Source organism: Trifolium pratense, linkage group LG7 (genome assembly GCF_020283565.1).
Source record: "Trifolium pratense cultivar HEN17-A07 linkage group LG7, ARS_RC_1.1, whole genome shotgun sequence".
NCBI lineage: Eukaryota > Viridiplantae > Streptophyta > Magnoliopsida > Fabales > Fabaceae > Trifolium > Trifolium pratense.
In genome coordinates, this window is record NC_060065.1 from 50,083,057 (window position 1) to 50,093,423 (window position 10,367).

Below are 10,367 nucleotides of genomic sequence, written 5' to 3' on the forward strand. Positions count from 1 at the left end.
GAAAATGTATAAACAAGTGGATTTCATTATCTTTTTTTTTTTTTTTTTGACATTGTGGATTTCATTATCTTTGCTATTAATGTGGGTGCTATATATATAAGTATAGGGTAAGACTATTGATGATATAAAACAAGTTGAGGAGGATACACTTTATTTTATTTTAAATTTTGCTTATAAAAAAAAAAAAAACTTTATTTTATTTTATTGTGTTAACTAGGGGTGTGCAAAATATCCGGTCATATGGATATGACTATATCCAAATCCAAAACCAACTCCAAATAACCAGTTATTTGGAAACAGATATTAACCAGACCATTCTAAAAATGGTTGGGTATCCATTTTGTAAATCCGGTTTTTTAATTAAATGCCCGTATCCATGTCCAAATCCATTGGATTAGACTTTTTGCGCATTACTTCATTTTTTGATAAGAAAGTTTTGACTATTTTTTTACGCTAATTATTCTATAAAAACCTAAAATCGACTATAAACCCTAAAATCGGCAGAAAAAACCTAAAATTGGCCAAAAGCCCAAAAATCGACTATAAACCCTAAAATCGGCTAAAAATCCAAAAAATTTGCAGAAACACCTAAAATCGGCCAAAATTCCAAAAATTGACTATAATCCCTAAAATCGGATGAAAACCCAAAAAATCGGCCGAAAAACCAAAAATCGACCGAAAAACCCAAAAAATCGGCCGAAAACCTAAAATCGGCCAAAATCCAAAAAATCGACTATAAACCCTAAAATCGGCCGGCAACCCGAAAAATCAGCAGAAAAAACCTAAAATCGGTCAAAATTCCAAAAATCGACTATAAACCCTAAAATCGGCTGAAAACCCAAAAAATCGGCCGAAAAACAAAAAATCGACCGAAAACCCAAAAAATCGGCCGAAAACCTAAAATCGGCCAAAATCCAAAAAATCGACTATAAACCCTAAAATCGGACGGCAACCCGAAAAATCGGCAGAAAAACCTAAAATCGGCCAAAATTCCAAAAATCGACTATAAACCCTAAAATCGGCTGAAAACCCAAAAAATCGGCCGAAAAACAAAAAATCGACCGAAAACCCAAAAAATCGGCCGAAAACCTAAAATCGGCCAAAATCCAAAAAATCGACTATAAACCCTAAAATCGGACGGCAACCCGAAAAATCGGCCAAAATTCCAAAAATCGACTATAAACCCTAAAATCGGCCGAAAACCCAAAAAATCGGCCGAAAAACCAAAAATCGACCGAAAACCCAAAATCAGCCAACATCCAAAAAATCGGCCGAAGAATCTAAAATCGTCCCTAAACCCAAAAAACTCGGCCGAAAACCTAAAATCGACCCAAAATCCTGAAATTGGCTATAAACCTCAAAATCGGCCGAAAAACCTAAAATCGACTATAAAACCATTTTTCGGCCGATATTAGGGTTTATAGTTGATTTTTTCGTTTTTCGGTCGATTTTAGGGTTTATAGTCGATTTTTGGGTTTTTTTGCCGATTTTAGGTTTTTCGGCCGATTTTTTGGGTTTAGGGTCGATTTTTCGGTTTTCGATTAATTTTTTGGGTTTTCAGCCGATTTTAGAGTTTATAGTCGATTTTAGGGCTTTTGGTCGATTTTAGGTTTTTCAGCCGATTTATGGTTTTTGACCGATTTTAGGTTTTTCCGCCGATTTTTTCGGTTTTTCGGTCAACTTTTGGGTTTATGGTCGATTTTATTAAAATAAATAAAATTAAATGAAGGAAATTCAATTACATTATCCAAATAAAATATAGGAATTTATTCTATGTATAAAATTCTGATTTCTTTACTATTTTTTTTACGCAAGTTTTGAATTTTTTTTTTAAATTGTCTTAAAACCAGTTTTTAAAAGGAAATAAATGATTTTTTTTATCAGATTTAAAAATAACCGGTTAAAAATTGGATTTAAAAAATGACCGCTTTTAAATTTGGTTTGGTTAAAATAACTGGTTATATATCCATAACCAAATTTATAACCAGTTTTATAACCGGTTTATAATAAAATATGGTTATGGTTATGAATCCAAATTCAATTAAATGGTTTCGGTTTGAATATGGTTTGGTTTGTCAAATTATCCGACCATGCACACCCCTAGTGTTAACAATGTATTCTTTGTTTGTAACGGTAAAGATTAAATTTTAAGTTTTGTGAGACTTAAATGAAAACTAAATTCTCACTAAGAGACTCATGTCAGGAATTAAACTCAAGACCTTGATTGAGACTCGCAACACTCTTGTGTTGAAGAGATAAAACTTACTCCAACATTAACTATACGGATAAGATTTTATGCAATAACGTAACTCATTATAAACATTAAATTTTATCAATTCGATGAATTAATTTTTTTTATTAAATGGATTAACTCTACAAATTATTATAAGATTTTAAAACTATTTGATATCTCATCTAATTAATTATAACTTCGATTAAACATATTTGGCTACATTAAGAGTGAATGAGGTGGTTGAAAACACTTGATATCGACCCTCGAATTAGATTGGGTTGTCCAGTGGACCGGATACTAGTGGTGGTGCAAATAAAAAAATTAAAATAATTAAACATATGGCTACATTAGGTAATGCAAAAATTTAAGCTTATATATACTAGTATAACTTATAAGCTGGCTGAAAACCACAATAATTTATAATTAAAAAAAAACAAAAAAACAAGTAAATGTCAACTGGATCTGACCAAGTTCCAGAAGCCCCGTCTGCTATACTTTGCACCACCAGATAATCTATCGCCTCCAGAACCACTAGAATTGTTGAATTTTTTATAAAAAGTTGTGAAGTTGGGTTGTAAATTGAAATTTAATGTTTATTATAAATAATTAAGCAAGATATAATAACTTTATTATAAAATTTATAAATATTGTGTAATATAAGGTGTGTTGTTACCAATAATGAATTAGTCCAATGATAAAGCTTTTGATCTGCTTAAACATGTAGTCAGAGGTTCAATTTCTGACTCCTGTGTATGAAAAAAATTCAGTTTGGAGGGAAAAATGCACTTTATGTGCCCTACAGATTCTCTAACGAAGGTAGAAACTCGATAGTATACAAACCCAAAAAAATATAAGGTGTGTTGTTGAGGAAGTTAACGTCGGTGTTGCCAATTGTAGAAATAAAAAAGCCTAATATAGAGGCTTTTGACTTTGATTTATAAAAATGAAATTAAATATAAAAAGGAAAATGCTAAACAGTGCCCCCGGGGCACTGTTTAAGGAGGCAAATATAGTAATATGACATTGAACTTTGTGCAGTCAACGTCTCGAAATTCTAAAAAGTGTTATTTTCAATTTAAAAATTTCCTTTTTTGGTTTCCTTAATCAGTGCCCCGGGGGCACCGGTTAGCATAACCCATATAAAAAATGGGGATGGAGATTGTACAAATTGATATGTTCGTAGACCTTAATGGTTGCATGGGTGTTGTTTTGTGTCGCCGACAAGTTCTGATGGGTCTCATGCATTTTTCCATTATTGGATGCTCTCTTCTCACGCTTTTCTTGGCTACATCCATTAATGCTTCTTTTTTTTATTACATTGGTGGTGTTCTTCTATCCATGTCTTTATATTATAGATTAGATTATTGGTTCAATATGGTAAGAAGTTTCATTTTTCTCTTATAATAATAATAGTATAATGTAGGGTTTGGAGAGAAAGTAATGTGAATTTGTGAGCTAGTAAGCGAGCTTCCCTTAAATACAAAGAATTAAAGATGAGATGGGTTTTATGCATGAGATATATGTGCTCACAATAAATTTCTATAATCACAAGGGATGTAAAGGTAGTTAACATAGTTTTTTTTTTTTTTATACTTTTCCTTTTTCTGTATTTTTTATATACACGAAGTGACCAACATCAGTATAAACTCACACACAAAGTGAAGAGTTAGGATCCTCTCCATTTTTGTGAAAGATCGCAAGTTTAAAAGTCAAAACATCACAGAAGATATCCCAGTCCTCTTAACAACGTTGGTATTATTGGCGGTTCTGCTAGGTGTTACACATACATATTATTCATAGGGCTCATGCGCTACCCTTAAAACAAATTTAAATTCTATTAGTCTAAAAATAAGTCTTTAAAATTGGCTATCAAAATAGCTAATTGAACATTTGATCTTACTTGACAAGGAGATGTGTCTGGTGAAACGATGCATTTGTACTGTTGTTGAGAATGGAGTGTACCTGCAAGATGCTCAAACGCCCAAGTCAGCAAAAAGATGAAGTGGTAAGTTTTAAAGAGAGAGATTGTAGATATGCAAATTCTTTGCATGAAAGATGTATATGTAGGCTCCGATTCGAAGTCACGACTATCAATGTGAAGGCATAACAGTCTCAATATTGATGGTTGTTGAAATCTTGACTACATTGATATTTAAGGTCAATTATTCTGATGTCGGCTGTGACATAAGTGGTATATTATGTTACCGCATGCACATGGTTTGGGCCAACGTGCTCATTGGACCGAGTAGGGATATATTGGACCTTGAACCAGTCCAGAACAATATTATTTATACGAAAATAAATAATGTTTTTTTTACACTTATATAATTATTAAGTATACTCCATTAGTATATTAACAAGAAAATTTTGATTCTAGATTTTATCTTTTGTGTTCCTTTGCAGGCCTACACTCAGTATCTTTCCGTCTCATTGAATATATGGCACTGAATGACTCCAAATATAGTGAAAGACAAAAAAACACGACAGTATTATTTTAATAAAATTGCTATTTTAATAAAATTGCTATTTTAATAAAATTGCTTATTTTGTACTTTTGTAATCGTATACTCTCTGTCCTAAATTATATGGGAAAATAAAAAAATCACACTTATTAAGAAAAAGTAGAACATGAAAATTTGAAATATATTTTTGTGGGTTTTTTCTTGGAATAAGTTGCATAGGAAGATGTAAAAGCAATTTTTATTAGTTGTTGTTTATTGAGAAAAGGAGAGAGAAAAAAAAATTAAATGCAATTTGCATTTAATTTTACGAGAATAAGGGAAAAACATTCTTGAAAATGATATTTTCCCTTATAATTTGGGACAAAAAAAATGAATTTTTTTCTCTTATAATTTAGGACGGAGGGAGTATATATCTCAGTTAGTAAGGGACATCACATTTTATATGTAGGAGTTGTGGTTCGAACATTGTAAATCCCACTTATCCACCTTAAAAAGTGAAATTTTTAGCCGTTATGCTACCTCACCAAAAAAAAAATAATCATGCACAAAAAAAAATGAATAAATTAAATTCACCAAAAATGAATTGAGGTAAGTGGTGAGGTTTTTGGTCACCTTAAACATGTGGTTCAATTCATGACTCATAAATACGAAGAAAATTCAGTTAAAATGAAAGAATTCATGACTAATTAATTGTTGAATAAATACTCCAAAATTATAAAGGAGCGACGAACTTCACATATTTTATGCACAGCCGTTGCTTGAACGATAATTAATACCGATCGATTGAGCTTTTCTAACACAAACAAGACATGTTGATCTCTTTGAAGAATATAAAGAAATACTAGTAAACAAGTATTTCCCTTCTTTCCTTGAGTTAGAATCTCTCAATTTCCAATTCTTTCCATTTATTTTATTATTATATAGTTTTGAGAATATAAATTAAAAGTGTGACATTAATTAAGTGGGTCCAAATATCATTTATACACCCAAAAATATTTAAAAACTTTGTTAATAAAAAAAATAAAAATAATAAAAAATGGAGAGGGTCCCAACTATCTTTCTTTAAGTTTTGTACTTACTAAATTTTGATTTAGTTTTATATATATGTAGGTCAGATTATCAAAAAATATATATATATGTAAGTCAATTTTTACGATCTGATCTCGATATTCATGTGCCACAAAATTATGATTATCCTCACTCACTCACATGGCATCGGAAACTTCGATACTGGTCTAATACAATTTCAAAGACCATTAACGGATTCCCACAGTTACAAATAAATTTACCCCAAAATAATAAGGGTCTTGTTAACATGTGCCCTTAGGGCACATGTTAAGATATACCAAAATAGAAATTTAACATTTAATGATGCAAGAAATTTAATGCTCAAAAAGTCAAAATGCACAAATTAGCATTTAATAATTTCTATTTTTGCTTCCTTAACATGTGCCTTAAGGGCACAAGTTAACATTCTCCAAATAATAAATATATTTAGATATTGAAATTACACTTCTGTAAAAAAAAAAGATATTATATTGGAAATGATAAATTAAATAATTGTGTACCTAAAAGAACATAAAATAAAATGAAACTTGATCAAATCTAAGATCACAAATGCAACTACTAGCCAGCCATGACATCAAGTAGAAAGGGTTCAGCAAAAGTAACTTAGAGAAATGAAGTGCTCTAATCTTAATATTATAAGAAATTTTTGTTAGGTTCTTTGAACTTTGTGTTAGGTACTTTGTATTGCGTGGAAACTAAACATGAACGGTCAAATAGAACAGCGATTTAGATCAGCGGAGGATGATAAGATATGCATAAGATACGATTTTGTCAAATATTTAGCTCTGTTTGGCAATTTATGGTTGATAAGCTGGCTGATAGCTTATGGCTGATGACTGATGGCTGATAGCTTCTAGCTGATAAGCTGATTGAAATATTTGGTAAAATTAGTGGTTCAACTGACTGATAAATGTAAAATGACATAAAATGACATCTTTAATTCAGTAAATTTTTTTATCAGATTAATACTATTTAAGATACTTAGAATTTAATATTTTAAGTGTTTTTTTACGATATTTTAAGTTTATTAATTCAATAAATATATCTTTCAAATATTATTATTAAACTAATTTTTATATGCTGATTTTTTTTAAAAAAATATTATTTTTCTTTCGATTGATATACTTTATGAAAAAATAACAACAAAAAATATTTACAATATAGTATAATGGTTAATTAATTATAGTAAGGTATGTTGTTTCAAAAAAAAATTATAGTACGTATCTATGAATTGATAAAAAAAAAAAAATTTTAGCCTTTATATTTGAAAATAGATAATAAGGCAACATTAAAACATATTATATAGATGTGATTTTAAAAGAAGCAACGTTAAAACATGCATTTACTTATTTTATTTTAAATTCTAATATTAATAAATTATAAAGGGTATATATGGATTTTAGTTAAAATAATAAGGGTAAAAGAGGAAGAAAAATGAAAAGCTATAAGCTATAAGCTCAGAAGCTACTTGAAATAGCTTCTGAAAAAGAAACTTTAAGTCAGTAAAATAAGCTAGAAGCATTATCAAAAAAAAAAAAAAAAAGCTAGAAGCTCTTTCTTAAAAGACTATTACCAAACAGGTCTTTTAGCTTATAAGTCATAAGACAAAAGCTAAAAGCTAGCTTTTTTGGCTTGCCAAACAGACACTTAGTGGTTAAAAATTCTATTTTTAATTCCCACCAGTTTAGCTCAACTGATTGAGACATGACATTTTATATGCAGAGATTAGGGTTTGAATCCGAACATCTCACTTATCCATTTTAGGGGTTGAATTTTTAGCTATTACACTATTTTACCACCAAAAAAAAAATCTAATTTTAAAGTGAATAAGCAGAGTGTGCATATAGTTCGAAATCCGACTCTTGTATATATAATGTAATGTCCTTGTCAACTAAGTTAAGCTCACACAAACAACCAGGGCAGAGCTCCTGATAGGCTGGGGAGAGCGACCTGCTCCAATTTTCTTTTTATTGGTATATATTTTAGTGGCGTGGTTTTTTGAATAATTTTTATTTTGGAATTCGATTTATATTGGTCCACTCACGGTACTTTTTCGGTTAGCTCCGTCATTGAAAACATCATAAAATTAAATCGAATTGCTAAAAGAATATTTATACAGTCACAAATATTTAATCATATTCGATAACACCATGTAAAATATATTATTTTATTATTTTAAAAATATAATATTTTTTTACCTTTTATCAAACATTGTGAAATAGAATGATCAAATAATTCTTGAAAAAAAAAAACAAATGATCAAATATTTGTAATCCGAGTCTTCCTCTAAATTGTCAAGGTTGTGTGAGCTGTGTACAGTACCTCGTGATAGTAATGGTCAGCATTTCATTTTTTATATTATTTTAGTGGGAACCCAACAAATTAGTTGTATGAATACAAGTTAATATTGTCAGATCCTGCAACTGCATGCAGAAATATTAATATGAACCACAAGGTGACTCAAGTAATTTTTTAAAATTAGGATGCTGCGTCAAGAATGGTTGGGATAGCTCAGTCGGTAGAGCAGAGGACTGAAAATCCTCGTGTCACCAGTTCAAATCTGGTTCCCGGCAATTCATTTGTATGAGTATATTCCCCTATTTCTTTTAATAAAGATTCACTATTCTTGCATATTTATGTACTACTCCCTCCGTCTCAAAACTTTAATCATTTTGGAGTTTTGCACGAAGATTAAGAAATGATAAAAAATAATAAGTAAAGTCACTTTTACCCTTACTTTATTAAGAAAGAGAAAATATATTTAATTAATGCTTTAACTTTAGTAAGGGGTACAAATGGTAAAATATCATTAAACGTGCATTGGTTTCTTAAAAGGACTAAAGTTTTGGGACAAATAGAGTAATTGGAAAATGTATCTTCTTTAATTAAGTAAAATTGATTTAAGAAAACATCAAGACTTTTTCATTTCAACTAACTATATTGACACTAAAGAAATCAACTATCTGATATGGCAACTCAAAGAAGAAAAAAAATTAAAAAAGATAAACAAATTAAATATGGAGACAAAGGCGAAATCGTCGGATAAATATGGATCTGGATCCATTGATCTAACTACTTCACACAATTACATGCAGTATATGATCTCAACCTTAGATTTTTTAGGGAGAAAGAGAGAAAATTTATTCTTCCACTAATGAGCCAAAATTCACAAGTTACAATCACTAATGAATGCATCTAAGCATTTATACAAGTTACTTCACATACAAGTAACAAACTAGATAAGAGCTAACTATCTAACTAACTCTATAATAAACTCAAAATTAGTTATTAACTCCCTGACTAACAATCTTATCCATTTACTTGACACCTAAGCAATGGATTGAAACTAATCAAATTGTTATTTGCAGAACAAGTAATTGTCTAAGACAATGTGAATTATGCAAATCTCAACAATATAGTTAGTTTTGATTTTGCTCTCTTGTAGAAAAAAATTGATTTGTGTCCTACAAAATATCAAAACTTTTAAAAGAGTCTCTGAGTTAATTTTTTTGCTAACATGTCCAATTTTTGATAATTTGGCAAGCTAAAGAAATGATATTTGTAAACATTTTTTTTATAATATATAATGAAAACTTTGCATTAACTAGAAAGAAAAATGGAAGCTAAAATCCCCAACATCATATTTCAAAAGAGAGTTCAACATAGATCTCGTCCAGTCTGTCCGATGTAGATGGGAGGATAATTATGAGGAGCACTAGAAGAGGAATAAAGCCTATTGACCATAATATTGATGATAGTGAGATATGGTCTTTCCATAGGTAGTTAACTGCAACTACAAAAAATAAGTTTCAAGGCCAAGAAGAAGTACCAATATGATTTACATTCAGGTTTCCATTCCAACCAAGAAAATAAGCCTAAATTAAAAAACTTAGTCAAGAATCGGGATGAATGATATGGCTCTAAAATGGTTTAACAACACCGCACGCAGTCTCTAATGATAATATGATATGCATAACATAAGCGAGACATAAGCTCTTATTAAAAAAATTCCTTAATCGTAGAAAATAAATGCGTTAGTATTATGAAATGTACATGTAACTCATGGGATAATATATTGTGTATAAATAATTTAATTTTATATTAGATAGATTTGGGTAAAATTATATAATATATATACTGGCGGAGCCAGGACCCTGGACAGAGTGTAGACCCTTTAATTTTAATAAGTAATAATTATTTGATTTTCAAATAAATTATTATTACATATTAAAAAAATATTATTATATGTAATCAAACACCTTAAGTATGGAGAAGTTGAAATTTTCGAATTCAAACTCCAACTAGTATATAAGTCATGTAAAAACAGAATTTTTCAATTCAATGCATTTACTCTTTTCTTCTATCTTCATTATTTGATTTTATAATCCCAATTACACAAATCATCTCCAACAAAAAAATATCGTTGCTGTTATTAAGTAAGTTGTACTTCGAGAACAAGGTTAATTAACTCTAGAGTAAAGGTATAATATTTTTTTAGTAAAGTTATATAATATTATTTCTCGTAAAAAATAATATATAACAAAACTTACAGAATTCATAAGCAACATAAATTTACTTGACCAAATTTACATGGGCCACATTGA

At 29.7% G+C, this 10,367-nt stretch overlaps 1 non-coding gene across 1 annotated transcript; it reads left to right on the forward strand.

Annotated features, from left to right (window-relative positions):
- The first annotated feature begins 8,263 nt into the window (after positions 1–8,263).
- On the forward strand, positions 8,264–8,336 carry TRNAF-GAA. The gene has a single exon. It is a non-coding gene; the product is annotated as a tRNA-Phe (tRNA).
- The last annotated feature ends 2,031 nt before the right edge of the window (positions 8,337–10,367 follow it).